At 61.3% G+C, this 16,411-nt stretch overlaps 23 non-coding genes across 23 annotated transcripts; 11 read left to right on the top strand and 12 right to left on the bottom strand.

Moving 5' to 3' along the window:
- Position 1: 1 nt before the first annotated feature.
- Positions 2-73, bottom strand: TRNAP-CGG. Its single transcript has one exon. It is a non-coding gene; the product is annotated as a tRNA-Pro (tRNA).
- Positions 74-557: 484 nt separating this feature from the next.
- TRNAS-CGA lies at positions 558-639 on the bottom strand. Its single transcript has one exon. It is a non-coding gene; the product is annotated as a tRNA-Ser (tRNA).
- Positions 640-900: 261 nt separating this feature from the next.
- Positions 901-972, top strand: TRNAP-AGG. Its single transcript has one exon. It is a non-coding gene; the product is annotated as a tRNA-Pro (tRNA).
- A 297-nt stretch (positions 973-1,269) lies between these two features.
- Positions 1,270-1,341, bottom strand: TRNAA-UGC. Its single transcript has one exon. It is a non-coding gene; the product is annotated as a tRNA-Ala (tRNA).
- Positions 1,342-1,710: 369 nt separating this feature from the next.
- TRNAP-AGG lies at positions 1,711-1,782 on the bottom strand. Its single transcript has one exon. It is a non-coding gene; the product is annotated as a tRNA-Pro (tRNA).
- Positions 1,783-2,055: 273 nt separating this feature from the next.
- On the top strand, positions 2,056-2,137 carry TRNAS-CGA. The gene has a single exon. It is a non-coding gene; the product is annotated as a tRNA-Ser (tRNA).
- A 739-nt stretch (positions 2,138-2,876) lies between these two features.
- Positions 2,877-2,948, bottom strand: TRNAA-UGC. Its single transcript has one exon. It is a non-coding gene; the product is annotated as a tRNA-Ala (tRNA).
- A 251-nt stretch (positions 2,949-3,199) lies between these two features.
- TRNAP-UGG lies at positions 3,200-3,271 on the top strand. The gene has a single exon. It is a non-coding gene; the product is annotated as a tRNA-Pro (tRNA).
- A 263-nt stretch (positions 3,272-3,534) lies between these two features.
- TRNAA-UGC lies at positions 3,535-3,606 on the top strand. Its single transcript has one exon. It is a non-coding gene; the product is annotated as a tRNA-Ala (tRNA).
- A 293-nt stretch (positions 3,607-3,899) lies between these two features.
- Positions 3,900-3,981, top strand: TRNAS-UGA. The gene has a single exon. It is a non-coding gene; the product is annotated as a tRNA-Ser (tRNA).
- Positions 3,982-4,489: 508 nt separating this feature from the next.
- Positions 4,490-4,561, bottom strand: TRNAA-CGC. Its single transcript has one exon. It is a non-coding gene; the product is annotated as a tRNA-Ala (tRNA).
- A 621-nt stretch (positions 4,562-5,182) lies between these two features.
- On the top strand, positions 5,183-5,254 carry TRNAA-UGC. The gene has a single exon. It is a non-coding gene; the product is annotated as a tRNA-Ala (tRNA).
- Positions 5,255-5,520: 266 nt separating this feature from the next.
- TRNAP-AGG lies at positions 5,521-5,592 on the bottom strand. The gene has a single exon. It is a non-coding gene; the product is annotated as a tRNA-Pro (tRNA).
- A 526-nt stretch (positions 5,593-6,118) lies between these two features.
- Positions 6,119-6,190, top strand: TRNAP-CGG. The gene has a single exon. It is a non-coding gene; the product is annotated as a tRNA-Pro (tRNA).
- A 350-nt stretch (positions 6,191-6,540) lies between these two features.
- Positions 6,541-6,612, bottom strand: TRNAA-UGC. Its single transcript has one exon. It is a non-coding gene; the product is annotated as a tRNA-Ala (tRNA).
- Positions 6,613-6,996: 384 nt separating this feature from the next.
- On the bottom strand, positions 6,997-7,068 carry TRNAP-UGG. Its single transcript has one exon. It is a non-coding gene; the product is annotated as a tRNA-Pro (tRNA).
- Positions 7,069-7,877: 809 nt separating this feature from the next.
- TRNAP-AGG lies at positions 7,878-7,949 on the bottom strand. The gene has a single exon. It is a non-coding gene; the product is annotated as a tRNA-Pro (tRNA).
- A 484-nt stretch (positions 7,950-8,433) lies between these two features.
- Positions 8,434-8,515, bottom strand: TRNAS-CGA. The gene has a single exon. It is a non-coding gene; the product is annotated as a tRNA-Ser (tRNA).
- Positions 8,516-8,775: 260 nt separating this feature from the next.
- On the top strand, positions 8,776-8,847 carry TRNAP-AGG. Its single transcript has one exon. It is a non-coding gene; the product is annotated as a tRNA-Pro (tRNA).
- Positions 8,848-9,231: 384 nt separating this feature from the next.
- Positions 9,232-9,303, top strand: TRNAA-UGC. The gene has a single exon. It is a non-coding gene; the product is annotated as a tRNA-Ala (tRNA).
- A 297-nt stretch (positions 9,304-9,600) lies between these two features.
- TRNAP-AGG lies at positions 9,601-9,672 on the bottom strand. Its single transcript has one exon. It is a non-coding gene; the product is annotated as a tRNA-Pro (tRNA).
- An 879-nt stretch (positions 9,673-10,551) lies between these two features.
- TRNAT-AGU lies at positions 10,552-10,625 on the top strand. Its single transcript has one exon. It is a non-coding gene; the product is annotated as a tRNA-Thr (tRNA).
- A 650-nt stretch (positions 10,626-11,275) lies between these two features.
- Positions 11,276-11,357, top strand: TRNAS-GCU. The gene has a single exon. It is a non-coding gene; the product is annotated as a tRNA-Ser (tRNA).
- Positions 11,358-16,411: the final 5,054 nt, after the last annotated feature.

Raw genomic sequence — 16,411 nt, 5'->3', positions numbered from 1 at the left:
AGGGCTCGTCCGGGAGTTGAACCCGGGACCTCTCGCACCCGAAGCGAGAATCATACCCCTAGACCAACGAGCCGGGGTGCGCAGCTGGGACCCAGCCCCGATCCTGTCCCCCACGGCCCCGGGCACCGCACACGCCAACCGGTGCCCAGCGCAGGTGGGGGCTGCCCCGGGGCACTGCCCTCTCCCTCCCCTCTGCTCTCGGGCCATCGGCTCCCCCAGCCCCCCAGGGACATGGCACAGGGCGATGATGGGGAGCCTCCTGGCATCTTGGGAAAGTGGTCCACACCTCCCCACATCACTTCTCTGCTTTGACACCTCTTGTGGGTCAGCAAAACCTGGAAAACCCCATGGGGGCCTGTAGCCCTCCTGTCCCAGGGCCATCACAGCCCCAGTCTGTGGGATTGCTGGGAAGTCAGGCAGGGAGCAGGTTAGCGGGTGCAGGAGCTGCTCCCTAGGGAGGAGGCACAGGGCGGGGACTGCCCTGGCTACTGCCACCCTCCCAGCCCAGGTCCCACAAGGCCCCTGGTATTGGCACCCGGGCAGGGGGTAAAATCTCTCGCTGTGAGCAGGATTCGAACCTGCGCAGGGAAACCCTATTGGATTTCGAGTCCAACGCCTTCACCCCTCGGCCATCACAGCCCCCGTCCTGGGCACCTGCCCCCTGCCACAGGCACCCCCTGGCCCCCCTGGGTGCCCCTTTTCCTGGGAAGCAGGAATTCTTCAGGGCGGCCGGTGCATCCCCGCACACACCCTCAGCCCCGCTCTGCTCCCCAGGACCCGGTGGCAGGGCCCGTCGCCAAAAAGCAGCTCCTGGTGCCGCGGGGTCCCTGGGCAGCAGTGCCCCCCCCAGCACCCCATTGCCCGGCACAGGGTGGGGGTGCCCGGGCAGCTGCGCACCCCGGCTCGTTGGTCTAGGGGTATGATTCTCGCTTAGGGTGCGAGAGGTCCCGGGTTCAACTCCCGGACGAGCCCTCCTTTTGGGCACCCACCACCCCACTCCCACACAGCTGCTCCCACCACCACCGAAATTCACCCCGAGAGACACCCTGAGCCTCATGGGGAAGGGACACAAGGTGCCTCCATACCCCGCAGCACCCAGGCAGGGGAGGGAAAGGGCTGTGGGCATTCCCTGCAGCCTGTATGTAGGTGCTGGGAAGCATCCCCAGGCCAGCCGTGCCCACTGGCAGCCCCAGAGCTTTTCTAGGGGACCTGGAGGGCTCTGGCAGCCGCACAGCTGGCAGGGAGGGGGTCTGGGGAGGCAAAAGGGCATGGAGATGCTGGGGGTTGAACCCAGGGCCTCTTACATGCAAAGCAAGCGCTCTCCCGCTGAGCTACATCCCCTCTGCATGGGCAGGGGTGGGGCTCTGGGCAGCTCTCCTCACCCCCCCACCACTGCCCCACTGCCCACTGCTCACCCTGCTCTGCCCCCACGGCCCTGACCCCAAAAACAGACCCTCGGGGCACACGCTGATGGCAGCACCCGCTCTGCTCTACCGTGCCCAGCGCTGCCTCCAGCTGCCCTTTCCCACCCCCTCCTCCATCCACCTCCCTGCCCATGCCCCTGGCAGTCCGTCGCTGCTGGCTCTTGGGGGTCCATCCTGCCCACCGGGACGTGCCAGACAGGACCTGGCACCGGCCCCTCTGTGCAGGGTGTGCCCCGGTTGTGCCATGGTCCCACGCAGTGCTGGGGAAGGGGGGTGCCCAAAAGGAGGGCTCGTCCGGGAGTTGAACCCGGGACCTCTCGCACCCTAAGCGAGAATCATACCCCTAGACCAACGAGCCGGGGTGCGCAGCTGCCCGGGCACCCCCACCCTGTGCCGGGCAATGGGGTGCTGGGGGGGCACTGCTGCCCAGGGACCCCGCGGCACCAGGAGCTGCTTTTTGGCGACGGGCCCTGCCACCGGGTCCTGGGGAGCAGAGCGGGGCTGAGGGTGTGTGCGGGGATGCACCGGCCGCCCTGAAGAATTCCTGCTTCCCAGGAAATGGGGCACCCAGGGGGGCCAGGGGGTGCCTGTGGCAGGGGGCAGGTGTCCCCCCCAGGTGCCCAGGACGGGGGCTGTGATGGCCGAGGGGTGAAGGCGTTGGACTCGAAATCCAATAGGGTTTCCCTGCGCAGGTTCGAATCCTGCTCACAGCGGGAGATTTTACCCGCTGCTATGGGTGTCGGACTGGTGCTGGGGGGAAGCGGGGGCGGGAGGGGGCTGGCGTCCCCAGCAGCCCCCCAGCCCTGCACCTCACCTTCTCCTCCCTGGGGAAGCAGCTTCCGCACCAGGGAACCTGCTCCCTAACAGTGCCGGGAGAGCGAGGCAACTTAGGGCAGGGAGCCATAGACCACTTGCCCTGGGGCCAGGTGAAACCCTCCCCTCTGAGGGGGGACCCACCAGAGAGGCTGAGGACACACAGCCACGGGGTGTCAGGGGTGAGTTTATCTGTAGATGCTTTTACCAGTGGGCCAGCTGGGACCCACACTGAGCCCACGGCTGTCGGGTAAAGGGGGAGGGCTGGGGAGCCCAACACAGGCTTGGGGTACGGTTCCACCTTCCGATGGGAGAGGACCTGGGTCCAACCCCCAGAGGAATCCTCCCCTTGGGCAAAGCCTGCCCTGCTTTGGGTGATACAGAGCTCATTTGGGGCCAGCTGTTGGCTTTTGTTGCTTGTTCCCCCCGACAGACACCGCAGCATTGGGGCAGGTGAGGGCAGCTGCCTCTCTCGGGGGTCCTGGCGTGGGTTGCAGACAACACTGTGCCCACCACGCATCACTGCTGTCCCCCCGAGTCCTGGGCCAGCTGTGCCCGCTGGCAGCCCCAGGGCTTTTCTGGGGGGCCTCTGGCAGCCCCACAGCTGGCAGAGAGGGAGTCTGGGGAGGCAAAAGGATGTGGAGATGCTGGGGGTTGAACCCAGGGCCTCTTACATGCAAAGCAAGCGCTCTCCCGCTGAGCTACATCCCCTCTGCATGGGCAGGGCTGTGTCCAGGGTTCCCTGCTCTGCCCCATGGTCCAGCTGCCCCCACGGCCACTGTGGCCAGGGCACTTGTGTGTTGTGGCCACCTCCAAACACCTGCCCCTCATCCTGGGCACAGTGAGATAGATTTGTGGGCTCCAGGCTGTGCCAGGGGCAAAAGCCAGCATCAGCCACTCTCAACAACACACAAAATTGTGGGGCACAGAGGCTGGGGGGGTGCATTGGGGTGCAGCACCCCGGCTCGTTGGTCTAGGGGTATGATTCTTGCTTTGGGTGTGAGAGGTCCTGGGTTCAACTCCCGGACGAGCCCTCCTTTTGGGCACCTGCCTCCCTCCGGTGGGACTGTGGCATAACCAGGGTAGGATGACGGCAGCGGTGCCCAGCACAGAGGGGTTGGTGCCACGTCCTGGCTGAGTGCATCCCCGTGGGCAGGATGGACCCCCAAAATCTGGCAGTGCATGACCCAAGGGTCTGTTTTTGGGGTCAGGGCCATGGGGGCAGAGCAGGGTGAGCGGTGGGGCAGTGGTGGGGGGTGAGGAGAGCTGCCCAGAGCCCCACCCCTGCCCATGCAGAGGGGATGTAGCTCAGCGGGAGAGCGCTTGCTTTGCATGTAAGAGGCCCTGGGTTCAACCCCCAGCATCTCCATGTCCTTTTGCCTCTGAAACCCGTTGTCTCCCAGGGCATCCCTGGAGGATGCTTCCCTTTGGTGCCTGCCCTGTGGCCAGGCTCTTTGCTGCACCTGGATTTTTTTTCCCAGCCATCGGTGAATACCCTCAGATATTCCCTTTTCCCAACCCCAGCACGTGTGGGTACTGGGGCTGTCAAAGGGTACTGGGACTGTGCAGATGGCCCCACAGCAGGCTGGGGGGCATTTTCTCCCCAGAGGCAGACACCAGTGCAAACCAGGGGTGTCCCTGCCCCACGGGGGGAAACCAGAGGCTGTGATGGCCGAGGGGTGAAGGCGTTGGACTTGAAATCCAATAGGGTTTCCCTGCGCAGGTTCGAATCCTGCTCACAGCGAGAGAATTTTACCCATGGCTGGATGGGGTTGGGGGCCAGGGCAGCCCCATCCCATAGGAGCTGATGGCTAGAGAGCAAGTTGGAGAGGAAGAGGAGAGCACTGGGCACTGGTGGACCTGTGGGAGGCTGGGTTTAACTCCCGGATGAGCCCTCCTTTTGGGCACCCACCGCCGGGCACAACCCCTGGGAGGATGAGGCATGCACAGGGGTATGCTGCCTGGCACAGGGGGGACAGGCGGCCTCCCCAGCTCAGCCACATCCCCTCTGCTGGGACGGTCCCGCCACTGCCAGGAGTGAGGTGCTGCCTGCTGCCCTGTGGGCAAAGAGGCACTGCTCAGCCATGGCCTGGGCTTGTCCCTTCCTGGGTTGGGAAGGGGCTTCCAGGGGCCCGCTGCCACCACGTACATGGAGCAGGGTGCGGGCACCCCTTTGGGAATGCCTTCCAGAGGCAGAAGTGGAGTTTATCACCAGTGCCCCGTGAAGGAAGTGGGTTTGAGGAAGCAAAAGCTGGAGATGCTGGGGATTGAACCCAGGGCCTCTTACATGCGAAGCAAGCGCTCTCCCGCTGAGCTACATCCCCTTGCCTGGGAGCTATCTCCACCCGGGAGTCCTGCTGCCCGCTGGTCATCTTGGCCCCATGGCTTTTGGAGCCAGGGCAACTACAGCCCATGGCCATGGCCAGGTGCCAGCCCTGGAGCCAGGGGAGAGCAAGGGGGACCTCCCAGCTGTGAACATACATCGGGGCCAAAAAAAGCTTCCGCAGGTCCCATCCCACTCCAACCAGTTCCCCGAGTACTGGAGCTCAATAAGGGAGTTCTTGCCATCCTGCAGCACCCTGGCTCATTGGTCTAGGGGTATGATTCTCGCTTTGGGTGCGAGAGGTCCCGGGTTTAACCCCCAGACTAGCCCTCCTTTTGGGCACCCATCGCCCTCAGCTGGTATGAGTGACCACAGCCTGTGGTGGGACCAGGGCCAGGGTGGTGGGAGGGCACCGGTGCCTGGTGCAGCGGGGATGGGCGGAGTGTTGGGAGTGGGCATGTCCCCAAGGCCAGGATAGAGACTCTCAGAAGCAGCAATGGGGATGGCGGAGTGCAGACCCTGACAGTCTGTATTTGGGGCCCTGGGGCAGAGCAGGCTGAGCGGTGGGCAGTGGTGGGGGGGTGAGGAGAGCTGCCCAGAGCCCCACCCCTGCCCATGCAGAGGGGATGTAGCTCAGCGGGAGAGCACTTGCTTTGCATGTAAGAGGCCCTGGGTTCAACCCCCAGCATCTCCATGCCCTTTTGCCTCCCCAGACCCCCTCCCTGCCAGCTGTGCGGCTGCCAGAGCCCCCCAGGTCCCCTAGAAAAGCTCTGGGGCTGCCAGTGGGCACCTACAGGCTGCAGGGAATGCCCACAGCCCTTTCCCTCCCCTGCCTGGGTGCTGCGGGGTATGGAGGCACCTTGTGTCCCTTCCCCATGAGGCTCAGGGTGTCTCTTGGGGTGAATTTCGGTGGTGGTGGGAGCAGCTGTGTGGGAGTGGGGCGGTGGGTGCCCAAAAGGAGGGCTCGTCCGGGAGTTGAACCCGGGACCTCTCGCACCCTAAGCGAGAATCATACCCCTAGACCAACGAGCCGGGGTGCACAGCTGGGACCCAGCCCCGATCCTGTCCCCCACGGCCCCGGGCACCGCACACGCCAACCGGTGCCCAGCGCAGGTGGGGGCTGCCCCGGGGCACTGCCCTCTCCCTCCCCTCTGCTCTCGGGCCATCGGCTCCCCCAGCCCCCCAGGGACATGGCACAGGGCGATGATGGGGAGCCTCCTGGCATCTTGGGAACATGCCACTTCCTGACCTAGCCCAGGGCAGCAAAGCCTGGAAAACCTTGCGGGGGGCCTGTACCCCTCCTACCCTGTGCACGCCTGGGTCCCCCCGTCCCAAAGGGTCCCTGTTGCCCCCTTTTCCTGGGAAGTGGGAATTCTTCGGGGTGGCCGGTGCATCCCCACACACACCCTCAGCCCCGCTCTGCTCCCCAGGACCCGGTGGCAGGGCCCGTCGCCAAAAAGCAGCTCCTGGTGCCGCGGGGTCCCTGGGCAGCAGTGCCCCCCCAGCACCCCATTGCCCGGCACAGGGTGGGGGTGCCCGGGTCCCAGCTGTGCACCCCGGCTCGTTGGTCTAGGGGTATGATTCTCGCTTCGGGTGCGAGAGGTCCCGGGTTCAACTCCCGGACGAGCCCTCCTTTTGGGCACCCACCACTGGGCACAGCCCCTGTGGGGACAGGGCTCAGACGGGGGGGACGCTGCCCGGCACATGGGGGATGGGTGGCCTCCACAGATCATCAGCTCTTGCCAACACCAACATTAACCCCAAGCTCCCTGGGGAGGGGACACAAGGTGCCACCACGCTCCGCCTTGCCTGAGCAGGGGAGGGAAAGGGCTGTGGGCATTTCTCCAGAGCCTGCAGATGCTGGGAATCAGCTACAGGCCAGCTGTGCCTGCAGGCACCTTCATGGCTTTTCTGGGGAGCCTGGGGGGCTCTGGCAGCCGCACAGCTGGCAGGGAGGGGGTCTGGGGAGGCAAAAGGGCATGGAGATGCTGGGGGTTGAACCCAGGGCCTCTTACATGCAAAGCAAGTGCTCTCCCGCTGAGCTACATCCCCTCTGCATGGGCAGGGGTGGGGCTCTGGGCAGCTCTCCTCACCCCCCCACCACTGCCCCACTGCCCACGGCTCACCCTGCTCTCCCCCCACGGCCCTGACCCCAAAAACAGACCCTCGGGGCACACGCTGATGGCAGCACCCGCTCTGCTCTACCGTGCCCAGCGCTGCCTCCAGCTGCCCTTTCCCACCCCCTCCTCCATCCACCTCCCTGCCCATGCCCCTGGCAGTCCGTCGCTGCTGGCTCTTGGGGGTCCATCCTGCCCACCGGGACGTGCCAGACAGGACCTGGCACCGGCCCCTCTGTGCAGGGCACCGCTGCCCTCGCTGTGCCCCGGTTGTGCCATGGTCCCACGCAGTGCTGGGGAAGGTGGGTGCCCAAAAGGGGGGCTCGTCCGGGAGTTGAACCCGGGACCTCTCGCACCCAAAGCGAGAATCATACCCCTAGACCAACGAGCCGGGGTGCTGCACCCTATTGCACCCCCAGCCTCTGCATCCCACACACTTTTGGGGGGACAGCTGAGGCTGTGTGTGTCCCTCGGCACACTCTGGGAGCACGGAGGTCCCTCTTGCTGTGGCCGGTCCATGGAGCCAGCACCTGGTGGTGGCCATGGGGCATCAGTGCCCAGCATCTCCAATTCCCACCATCTCCGGGGGTTTTCCTCTTCCCAACCATCTCCCTGGCTCTTGCAGAGGTGGAAACGGCCGGTGCTTTGCAGCGTCAGCCCCTGCCTTTCTTCCTGAATGGGGGGTCCCCAAAGCTGATGTCCCCCTCTGACCTGACTTTCTCTTTGCTCCCAGAAGATCCCTGTCGCTGCTTCTTTACCCGGCCCCCCGGAGCTGCTGACCATGGGGTTCGGGGGTTTGCAGGCACTGGGTGTCCCTTCGGTGCCCCCAGGGTAGTGAGGGGGTCAGGGCAGAGGGGTACAGCTGTGGGGCAGAGCTGGGACATACTTTTCTGGATGCAGCCACCATACAGAGCTGCCCAGCAGGATGTGGTGGCAGCAGGGCCCCGATCTGCCCCAACAGTCCTTTCCCCTCAACAGTCCTTTCCCCACCCAGGAGGGGACCAGTCCAGGCCATGGCTGAGCCGTGTCTCTTTGCCCACAGGGCAGCGGGCAGCACTCCTGTCAGTGGTGGGACCGTCCCAGCAAGAGGGAATGTGGCCGAGCTGGGGAAGCCGCCTGTCCCTCCTGTGCCTGGCGGTGTCCCCCCGTGTGTGCCCCATCCCCACAGGGGCTGTGCCCGGGAGTGGGTGCCCAAAAGGAGGGCTCGTCCGGGAGTTGAACCCGGGACATCTCGCACCCTAAGTGAGAATCATACCCCTAGACCAACGAGCCGGGGTGCACAGCTGGGACCCAGCCCCGATCCTGTCCCCCACGGCCCCGGGCACCGCACACGCCAACCGGTGCCCAGCGCAGGTGGGGGCTGCCCCGGGGCACTGCCCTCTCCCTCCCCTCTGCTCTCGGGCCATCGGCTCCCCCAGCCCCCCAGGGACGTGGCACAGGGCAATGATGGGGAGCCTCCTGGCATCTTGGGAAAGTGGTCCACACCTCCCCACATCACTTCTCTGCTTTGACACCTCTTGTGGGTCAGCAAAACCTGGAAAACCCCATGGGGGCCTGTAGCCCTCCTGTCCCAGGGCCATCACAGCCCCAGTCTGTGGGATTGCTGGGAAGTCAGGCAGGGAGCAGGTTAGCGGGTGCAGGAGCTGCTCCCTAGGGAGGAGGCACAGGGCGGGGACTGCCCTGGCTACTGCCACCCTCCCAGCCCAGGTCCCACAAGGCCCCTGGTATTGGCACCCGGGCAGGGGGTAAAATCTCTCGCTGTGAGCAGGATTCGAACCTGCGCAGGGAAACCCTATTGGATTTCGAGTCCAACGCCTTCACCCCTCGGCCATCACAGCCCCCGTCCTGGGCACCTGCCCCCTGCCACAGGCACCCCCTGGCCCCCCTGGGTGCCCCTTTTCCTGGGAAGCAGGAATTCTTCAGGGCGGCCGGTGCATCCCCGCACACACCCTCAGCCCCGCTCTGCTCCCCAGGACCCGGTGGCAGGGCCCGTCGCCAAAAAGCAGCTCCTGGTGCCGCGGGGTCCCTGGGCAGCAGTGCCCCCCCAGCACCCCATTGCCCGGCACAGGGTGGGGGTGCCCGGGCAGCTGCGCACCCCGGCTCGTTGGTCTAGTGGTATGATTCTCGCTTAGGGTGCGAGAGGTCCCGGGTTCAACTCCCGGACGAGCCCTCCTTTTGGGCACCCCCCTTCCCCAGCACTGCGTGGGACCATGGCACAACCGGGGCACAGCGAGGGCAGCGGTGCCCTGCACAGAGGGGCCGGTGCCAGGTCCTGTCTGGCACGTCCCGGTGGGCAGGATGGACCCCCAAGAGCCAGCAGCGACGGACTGCCAGGGGCATGGGCAGGGAGGTGGATGGAGGAGGGGGTGGGAAAGGGCAGCTGGAGGCAGCGCTGGGCACGGTAGAGCAGAGCGGGTGCTGCCATCAGCGTGTGCCCCGAGGGTCTGTTTTTGGGGTCAGGGCCGTGGGGGGAGAGCAGGGTGAGCAGTGGGCAGTGGGGCAGTGGTGGGGGGGTGAGGAGAGCTGCCCAGAGCCCCACCCCTGCCCATGCAGAGGGGATGTAGCTCAGCGGGAGAGCACTTGCTTTGCATGTAAGAGGCCCTGGGTTCAACCCCCAGCATCTCCATGCCCTTTTGCCTCCCCAGACCCCCTCCCTGCCAGCTGTGCGGCTGCCAGAGCCCTCCAGGTCCCCTAGGAAAGCTCTGGGGCTGCCAGTGGGCACGGCTGGCCTGGGGATGCTTCCCAGCACCTACATACAGGCTGCAGGGAATGCCCACAGCCCTTTCCCTCCCCTGCCTGGGTGCTGCGGGGTATGGAGGCACCTTGTGTCCCTTCCCCATGAGGCTCGGGGTGTCTCTCGGGGTGAATTTCGGTGGTGGTGGGAGCAGCTGTGTGGGAGTGGGGCGGTGGGTGCCCAAAAGGAGGGCTCGTCCGGGAGTTGAACCCGGGACCTCTCGCACCCTAAGCGAGAATCATACCCCTAGACCAACGAGCCATAGTGTGCAGTTGGGACCCAGCCCTGATCCTGTCCCCCCCGGCCCCACAGGGACCCTGCTCCAGCCCTGCCTGTGCTGCCAGCACCTGTGCATGGGAGAGCACAGATTTCCCTGCACCCAGGACCTGCTGGTGCCAGGTGTTGGGGACATCCCCTGTGGAGGGTCCCCTTTGACAGCTGGTGCGACTGGAGGGTGCTGCGGGGCTGTGTTTTATCCTCCGTGTTTCCGCCTTCCTGCTGGGTGGCAATGGCCAAGGAGGTCTCAGTCGCCTTCCCAGGTCCTCCTCCCAGTACAGGGGTCAGGCCAGGCCATGAGGAGGTAAATGGAGCTGGGTGAGCATGGGTGTCACCAGCACCCACTGCACTGTCAAGGTGCTCTTGGCCACTCTCCCCCTCCCCGGTATCTCATGCACCTCTCAAAAAACTAGAGACTTTGGGGGTGCCTGAGCCCTCAGAGGCCACATTGAGATTGTTTGGGTCAGCCTTGGGCACTCATGGGTGAGCCAGGCAGGTGGGCAATGCCCTGGGGACCCCGGGGACCCCTGGGGTGAGCAGCTAGAAAGAGAGCTAATACAGAGGCTTGGGGCAGTGCAGGGGCTGGGGGCAGCTGGCAGGGGTCTGCCACGGAAAGGGGAGGGAGGCAGCAAATCCCCACAGGGGCTGGGACCCCAAAACCCAGCTGGCACTGGTACGGGACGTGTTGGACTCCCTGTGCCCGGGGCCAGGGTCAGCACTAGGGGTGCTCCCAGCGGCAGATAGAGAAGGGTTTGGGGGCTGGGGTACCGCAGACCTGGGGCAGCAGTGTGGGGCACGGTGGGGGGTGGGGTCGGCAGCGGGTCAGGTGTGTTGGGGGGGCACCCCAGGGTTATGGGGCAGGTGGGCGCCATGGCTCAGCTGGTTAAAGCGCCTGTCTAGTAAACAGGAGATCCTGGGTTCGACTCCCAGTGGTGCCTGGCCCTGGGGCTGTTTTTCTTCCCTGCCCCAAGCTGGGGGTCTCTGCCCTGCCCAGAGCAGTGAAGGCCCCCACCCCTCTGTCCCAGGCAATCCCACTCTGGGGGGAAGGAGTTTCCTTCTGCTTCCTCTCCCTGAGTACCTCAGAGGAGAGATGACCCACACTATTTCCAGATCCCAGGGGATTTGGGAAATAAAGAGATACATCCAGTGCTGGCTCCCCCCCCATCTTCCCCATTCATTTGCACAACTGGTGCTGAATCATGCAGGAAACCCCTCTGGACACAGGTTGGAAGTGGGTGGTGGCATGGGGGTGATGGAGACCCGCAACAAGTAACAAAGCCTGGGGCACGCTCTTTTATGGCAAAAATAAATCCGACCTCGCCCTTTGTCATCCTCTGAATACAGGGACCGAAGAGAACATGGAGAGGGGCAAATGAATTGCAAATTGCAAACACTTGCTGCCCTGTCCAGTTGCCCTGCAACAGGCAGGTGGGCAGATGGCTGCCACGGCCAGGTGCAGGGGCTGCCGGGGCTCTGCCTGCCTAGCCTGGCTCCCCAGAGGATCCCCTGAAGAAGCAGCAACAGGTTTGCAGCCTTTGGTCAAATACGAGGGGGAAAAAAAAAAAACACAAAAGGCACTAAACTAGGGGACGAGGTGGCCGAGTGGTGAAGGCGATGGACTGCTAATCCATTGTGCTCTGCACGCGTGGGTTCGAATCCCACCCTCGTCGCGGGCCCCCACCCAGGGGGAACCTTTTGGTGCAGTCCCTGGCGTGGCCGGCTTCCTCCTGCCACTCTCTGTTTTGCTCTGCCAGCTTAAATACACGTCTGCCTCTGGATCGCTGCTCCCACTGGCTGAACCTGCTCCCGCTTGCTGGGGACCTGCCTTGCTCTTCCGTGCAACGTGCCGGGCCCCACACTCCCGTGCAGGAGCAGGGTACCGTGCCCCCCCGTTCCCCGAGCCCTCCTGCCAGCCAACTACGTCTTCTCCAGGAGGCAAAGCACCAAACTGTGGGCAGGGAAGGGCAGCAAAAGGCTGGCCGTGCTGGCCGGGCAGCGATGTGGGCACACCCTGAGCCTGGGCTCTGCTTTCTTCCCTTCTGCTGTCTGGCAGCCAATTTATTCTTTTCTGCACCTCACACACAAGCCCTGTCGTGCCCATGGGAGCCAAAAGCCAGCCCTGGACAAAGGTTGTGTCTTGCTGAGCCATCCCCACGTCCTAGAGGTGCTTTTCCTGAGGATGGCATGGCTGCTGTGTGTTGGCAGCTCCTCCCCTGTCTGCAGCAGTGCTCGCAGTGGAGGCTCCTGGGGAGAGGAGAGGGGTGAGCGACTGCAAGGTGAAGAGGAAAGAGGTAAAAAAACCTGCCTGCTGGGAGGTGTTTAGCTGCCGAAAGTCCCGGCGGTCTCGCAGAGAGGGAAGCCTCGCATTTCTCAGAGCATGTCTGTGCTTCGACGCACCTGGGGAAACGTGTTGTGCCAGCCTTGCCGGTGCCTTCCCCGCTCCCACCCCTTCTTTCCGCAGATGAGGCTGTGGCCAAGCAACGCCGTGGCCCGAGGCAAGGCGAGGACGCTCGGTCTCGGCTGCCCATGCTGCGAGCCCTGCTCCGGCTTTTCGACCTTCCCTAGGGCCACGTTTCCTTGCCATGCCTTGGGGAGATGCCCCTGGGGACCAGCTGGGAGCTGCTGCCCTCCGTCACCCTCTCCCGAGCCAGAAACAGTGATTGGGCTGCAGGGAAACACCGGCCCCGTCCAGTCCCGCTGCCATGAGACGCCGCGGTGCTTGGCCAGCTTCGCCGCTCCAGGAAAGGGGATGTCTGTGCCGGGACAGCCAGGCGCCCTGCAAGAGGGATACGGGAGATCTCCTGGGGAAAAGGCATGGGTTTTGGTGCAGGGGGTTCCAGCCCCAGAGAAACACCCACTTGCAGCTGGAGAGGGTGACATGGGCAGGGGCGGTGGGTGCGGGCTCCTCCTCGGGTGGTGGTGCATGGCCTGGGGGCTGCTGCAGCAGGATGGGACCTGGGGGGTTGCAGGGCAGAGGCAGCCAGGAGGGGAGACAAGATGACTCCCTTGGGACACCCTTTGACCCTGCTGGGCCGTGTCCGCCCCGGCAGACACGTGCCCCTGCCCTGGTGCGCGGTGACGCAGCCTCCTGGGGGGGACGTGCCAGCCTCAGTGACGCTGTGGAGCATCAGCCCACCTGGGGACCCAGCAATTATAGGGGACGTGTGGCGGCATGGAACTGGATCATCTGTGGCCCCGGGGCGGCACACGGCAGCCAGAGCCTGGTTCTCCCCAGCGGCACCGGCTGGGCTTCGCTCCCCGGGCTGCAGCCAGTGGCCCTGAAGCGCCCTGAGTCTACCCCGGCGAGGACACAGGCAGCCAAGGATGCTCCGTGGCTGCGGTGGAGGGGCAGCCACCTGGGTGGGTCTGTCTGCGTCAGGATGCTGCCTCCTGGCACCGGGGTGTCCCGCTCACCCATCAGCCGCCTGGGAGTGGTCCCCACATGTCCTGCTGCCAGCAGGTCTCTGAGACCCCGGGGCAAGCCCCGGGCGAGCGCGCTGGATGCAGGCGTTCCTTGGAGATGGGATGCAATGGGTCTATGCCAAGGATGCACGCAGCCTCTGGACCAGTCACAATGGGATGTTTATGCCACTCGATCCCAGTTAGGCTCACGTCAGCCTCCACTGCAGTTAACTGTTGGGATGCCCCTGTCATACCAGAAATAGATGGGTTCTGCCCCTTTATGGCTTGATGGCATTAGAGTACACTATGGACCGGTGTCTACTAGAGCCTTGTACTCCTGTGGGTCTGACGTGCCAGGCCATCAAATCCACACTGTCCAATAGACCCAGTTATCCCTTTCCTCCACCTGGCTAGAGGAAGGGCCCCTCTAATTCTGGTCAGAGTGTCCATTACCCACTTCTTGTAAAATTGACTTAAAGGGACTTCTAAGAGGATCAGAAGTAACAACAGCCCTTCTATGCTGTTTGGAAACTGGAGCAGCATTTTTCCTGAAAGAATCCCCTTTTGTGATTGTTTTTCCTCACAACTCACGTACCTGTGCATCTAGGACCGAGGTAGGTTTTCCATCCCACTTCCTCATGTCCTCTCCATCGACACACAGGTAAAACCACAGCATACCCCGTAGTGTGTACCTTCTATATTCTCTCTCTTGGGCAGAGGAACACTCACTCCTAATAGCTGAGATACTGGTCCATACAGGTGGGGAGTAGGACATTGAGCCTCTTTGAATTGCTAGAAATCCCAGGTCAGCTTCTCCACAGCCGAAATGCAGGCTTGTAGGGATGAGGAGAGATTTTCACCTTGCTGGAGTTAGCAAGCCATTTCATTCCACTGTTGGTATCTCTTTGTCTTTCCAGATCAGTACCGCCAATGGGTTGGCATAGGACGATGATGTACTCTGTACAAACTTCCGCCACATGGATCATGTGCATTGGACTTTGTCTGGATCTTTGGGTAATTGTGCGTTGTCTGGGTCATAATAAATAATCTCTAGCACAGCTAATTCCCTCATGCACTGGCTACCTCTCTCCATGGTGGTCCACTTGCCTGGGTGACATCTAACATCTTTCCTGAAGGGGTACCTTTCCTTCACGCTTGACAGGAGTCACCTCCAGAGGCTGAGGACTTGTGTCCCTTTTCCAACTGCCTTGTCAATGCCACCTTTCCTGGAAAGCGATCCCAGCTGCTTGGCTTCCTGTCGTGGTTTAACCCCAGCCAGCAACTAAGCACCACGCAGCCGCTCACTCACTCCCCCCCCACCCAGTGGGATGGGGGAGAAAATCGGGAAAAGAAGCAAATCCACGGGTTGAGATAAGAACAGTTTAATAGAACAGAAAAGAAGAAACAAATAATGATAATGATAACACTAATAAAATGACAACAGCAATAATGAAAGGATTGGAATGTACAAATGATGCGCAGTGTAATTGCTCACCACCCACCGACCGGCACCCAGCTAGTCCCCGAGCGGCGATTCCCCGCCCCCACTTCCCAGTTCCTATACTGGATGGGACATCACATGGTATGGAATACCCTGTTGGCCAGTTTGGGTCAGGTGCCCTGGCTGTGTCCTGTGCCAACTTCTTGTGCCCCTCCAGCTTTCTCGCTGGCTGGGCATGAGAAGCTGAAAAATCCTTGACATTAGTCTAAACACTACTAGCAGCAACTGAAAACATCAGTGTTATCAACATTCTTCTCATACTGAACTCAAAACATAGCACCGTACCAGCTACTAGGAAGACAGTTAACTCTATTCCAGCTGAAACTAGGACACTTCCCTATCCTCTAATTGCAGGCTACTAGCCCCATTGTCCCAGCATCAGAGCAGCCAGGTGGTAATGTGCTCAGCTGGACAACAGCTGAAATCTTTTTGCTTATCTCACAGCTCACTCAGGGATAGGAATCAGGTGATTATCTCAGGTTCTGCCTCTTCCTCCTGTTCTCATGACCCTGGTTCACCTTCATCCCTTACTAAACTAAACAAACTCATTTTTTTGTATATTTCTTCTTCCTTATGGGGGCAACCGATACTGGTGCAGGTTGGTTCTCTGGTTCAGACACAGCACCCATTGCTGGGGTTGGAGTGGCCGCGGTGCCTGTCATTTTGTTGTCAGATCCAGAGACCTTCTCTTCCCCTTAAGGGTACTGAATAGTGTTGAACAAGGCTCAATAGGCATGGGCCAGGCCCCAGCACATTGCAGTGAGTTGTGTCTCCCTGGAACTGTTGGGGTGACAGCATACATTTTCCAAACGTTCTACTAGTTTTTCAGGATTCTGCATTTGTTAAGGGGTGAATTTCCAAAACACTGGAGGTGCCCACCACCCTAGGCACTTGCACATACTATCCCACACACCCTGCCACTCATAATTATCCAGCCTCAGGGCAGATCTCTTTAAGAGATCTTCTTAAATAGTTGTTTAACCCTAAACAAGACCTGAACCACATTCAGGAACATGCTAGTTCCTAGCAAGAGGACCATGATGGTTTCAACATCCCAAGGATATTAAAAATTTTCAAAATTCCCAAATGCTATTATAATTAGCCTGGAGAAGGGGAAGGTGAAGAAAGCCGTCTCACCCATAGATTGGCTCTCCGAGAAAAAGGATGTAATTATTAATAGTTTCCCACAGATGGCTCCCTAAGTATAGAGGTGACGACAATGCTGAGTGCAAATATCAGATTAGTCCCACAACCAGTAATTTTATCATACCATAAGCCAGTATTACATAATACAATCAAAGCAAAAACCTTAATCCACCTGCGACAGATGATGAGCAGCAGCATAGGGACTACATACAGCAAGTGAGGTGATACATAACAGAACTTTAAAAATGAGCACCACAACTCTAAGAGCCAGTAAATCAACATTGTGACCAGTCACTATTAAACTAATATAATGAATGCTTGTAACAAATTCATTTTAACACGCTCTGGTCAGATCTGTCATTAACTCAACCCTTTGTGCCCCACGTCGGGCGCCAAAAAGGACTGTCACGCTTTCACCCCAGCCAGCAACTAAGCACCATGCAGCAGCTCACCCACTTCCCCCCACCCAGGGGGATGGCGGAGAGAATTGGGGAAAAAAGTAAAACTCATGGGTTGAGAGAAAAACAGTTTAATAGGACAGAAAGGAAGAAAATAATAATAGTAAGACAATAATAATAAAAATTGGAATATACAAAACAAGTGATGCACAATGTAATTGCTCACCACTCGCTGACTGATGCCCAGTTAGTTCCCAAGCAGTGATCCCCCCAGGCC

This window comes from Aquila chrysaetos, chromosome 6, assembly GCF_900496995.4.
Source record: "Aquila chrysaetos chrysaetos chromosome 6, bAquChr1.4, whole genome shotgun sequence".
Taxonomy (NCBI): Eukaryota; Metazoa; Chordata; class Aves; order Accipitriformes; family Accipitridae; genus Aquila; species Aquila chrysaetos.
The sequence above is the reverse complement of the archived record's forward strand: the minus strand, read 5'-3'. Positions and strand labels throughout refer to the sequence as shown.